The sequence below is a fragment of the Cynara cardunculus genome, unplaced genomic scaffold, assembly GCF_001531365.2.
Source record: "Cynara cardunculus var. scolymus isolate 2C unplaced genomic scaffold, CcrdV1 Un_Scaffold_2053, whole genome shotgun sequence".
NCBI lineage: Eukaryota > Viridiplantae > Streptophyta > Magnoliopsida > Asterales > Asteraceae > Cynara > Cynara cardunculus.
In genome coordinates, this window is record NW_020200960.1 from 42,890 (window position 1) to 46,106 (window position 3,217).

The following is a 3,217-nucleotide window of genomic DNA, read 5'->3' on the forward strand; positions in this document are numbered from 1 at the left end:
AGCGTGTTTGACTTTTCTTATAGGTTTGACTTTGACTTTGTCTTTGTATGTTTGACCATATAAATATGGTTAAGCCTTTGTAATTAGTGGAAGAAGAGCTTAATTGTAATATTCATACGTGTAATGAGAGTTTGACCATATTGAATACATTGACTTTTTCTCTCAAGTGTTCTTGGTGTTCTTAATGATAAATCTGAATCTGCCATGATTGATATGAAGATATTGAAGAATTGATCAGATATTGTGGACACACAGGCCTTCTTATCAGTCTCCATGCGCTCTATATCGTCTTCATCCCAATTCTTCTCATTCTTGGGCATGTAATAGGCAGGAATTTCTGCTGTGGTATTTGTTCCTGGGACTCTCGGAACAAGAGTCTGTGAAACGTAGGGACCCTCCATGATAGATCACAGAAGATTTCTATCCATCCCTTCTAGAAAGTTTACCCTCCGTATCCTCCATTGTGGATACTCTTCTCTTTGAAGAGTTGGAGGTTTGGTGAGGGAACCAACACTGTAAGCGGAATTCCAGTTGGCCATTTAAGATTTTGGAAGAGAACTTACGTTTTAGAGAAGAATTATGAGTTTTAGAAAGAAAAAAAAGGCGAGATTGAGAGATTTTGATGATCATTTTGATTGGAAAAACAATCAATCAGCTCTGATACCAATTGTTGATCCCAGATCTCTCAATAACACTAATAATTAAGTTAAGAATAACCAAATTATAGTGTTTGGATGAATAAAATGATGAACACTCAAGAACAATTGATGAACATTCAAAGAATATACTTGAGTGTCAAAGGTTTCACTTTATTTCTATGATTGTGAAAAACGTAAAAGAGTCTTAGATTACAATAGGCCTAACCACCTATTTATACTAGTAATTGAGCTAAGAAGATAACTATCTAGTGAGACTATTTAGCTAATCTTTTAAGAAAAGATAAAGCTTATCTATACATGGATAATCATCAAAACAAGATAAACTTTGTAGAATCCAGCTGTTGATTGGTCATCCACAACTGTCTTCCATGGGGTGTTATTTCTATCTTATCTTCATATCTTCATCATATGCCTCTGGTTGAACTAGTGAGGAAAACTCCAAGTGTTGATACCCAAAGTGGTTATGAAGATGCAATTTCCATCGCATCTCTGGTCAGTTCATCGACCCTCTGGTTGTTTTCTTCAGACTTAGCCATTTTGCCTTGAAGTCTTCCATCGGCCTTCTGGTTCTTTATCACTTGTTTGTCTTCATTACTTCCATACATAAGACTTATGGGGTCTAACAACAGACTACGTCACCACGCTTGGTAGAAACATCTCCCAAAATATAGTTTCATACTAAAACAGACTTACGTCATCACGCTTGGTAGAAACATATCTTTTTATTTTAAAAGATATAAAATACCCCTTTTCACAGTAACATACTTGAACCCAATAAATTATTAAATTGTGAAAATTTCAACACTTACCAATTTTATACAAAAATGATCACCCGGACAGGCTATCCGGACAACACTTGTCCGGACAAGCTTGGCCGGATACCTAATCCGATCAATATGTTCACTTTTAGCCGGATTACAAATCCGGACACCACTAAGGAAACTCGGTTAATCTTTGGCCGGTTTACATACATGAACATTTTCCAATACTTAGATCCGATCAAAACACAAACGAACTTATACCAAAGCCTTGGCTGGTTTATGAATAAACCGGACAACACATTAATCGATTTATCTAATCCGAACAGCCTTTGATCGTATTTCTACTTCTCCGTTCAATACCCTTGTCTGATTTATATATTTCAAAATCTTACCGTCTTTCATCCGTACAACATGATAATCGGTTTAAGACCAAATCGGACAGCATGTGACCGATTTACGACATAATCCGGACATCACTATGTCCAGTTTCCTTCAATCCGGTCACCATAGTGTCTGGTAAAGGATCAAAATCGGACATGATTTCTTTAAGAATAATATGAAACATTCATTAAAATTAGAAACCAAAATTCATATGAAAGAGGTTTAGAAATTACTCACCTCTTATGCAAATTCTCAAATTTTAAGATGATGAATGCAAGACCAAATGCTTCTCCAGATGTCACAACTCACTACTCTCCAAACTTCTAAATGAGGCTAGAAACTTTGCCTCATACTGTTAGACCCCATAATTCATAAGTGTAAAAGTAATGAAGAACAATAAGTGATGAAGAACAAGAAGACCGATGAAGACATTAAGGCAGAATTGACTAAGTCTGGAGAACAACCAGAGGGCCGATGAATCGACCAGAGATGCGATGGAAAGAGCATCTTCATTACCCCTCTGGTCAACAGCACTTAGAGTTTTCTCCAGCAGTTCAACCAAAGACATGCGATGAAGACATAAAGATAAGGTTGAATTAACATCCCATGGGAAACAGCTGGAGATAACAAATCGACAGCTGGATTTTAAGTTTATCTTGATTTATAGTTTATCCATACTTAGATAAACATTATATTTCCTAGAAGATTGGCTAGATAGTTTTACTAGATAGTTATCTTCTTATTACTATTATAAATAGGTAGCTAGACCTATTGTAAAATAAGACTTTTGAAGTGAGTTTTTACGTATCTTTAATGCTCAAGTATATGCTTTGAATATATACATTCTTTGTTCTTGAGTATTCTTCATTTTATTCATCCACACTACTTATTTAGGTTATTCATAATCTATTTATTAGTGTTATTGAGAGATCTGAGATCAACAATTGGTATCAGAGCCAACTGATTGTATCTCAATCAAAGTGATCACTAAAATCTCTCAATTCACCATCTCTCCATAAAACTCTTTCCTCTCTCTTCATATCTCCAATGGCCAACTGGAATTCTGCGTATAGTGTTGGCTCCCTCATCAAGCCTCCAACTCTTCAACGAGAAGAGTACCTACAATGGAGAATAATGATGGTAAACTTCTTGGAAGGGGTGGACATAAACCTCTTGCGATCTGTAATGGAGGGTCCTTACGTTCCACAGACTCTTGTCCCAAGAGTCCCAGGAACAAATACCACAGTAGAAATTCCTGCTTATTATATGCCCAAGGATGAAAAGAACTGGGATGAAGACGATATTGAGCGTGTGGGAATTGACAAGAAGGCCAAGCGATAAATCATCATGGCCATTCCCAATGAAAATTTTCAATCCCTTGATGCATGTTCCACAGCAAAGGAATTGTGGGATGAA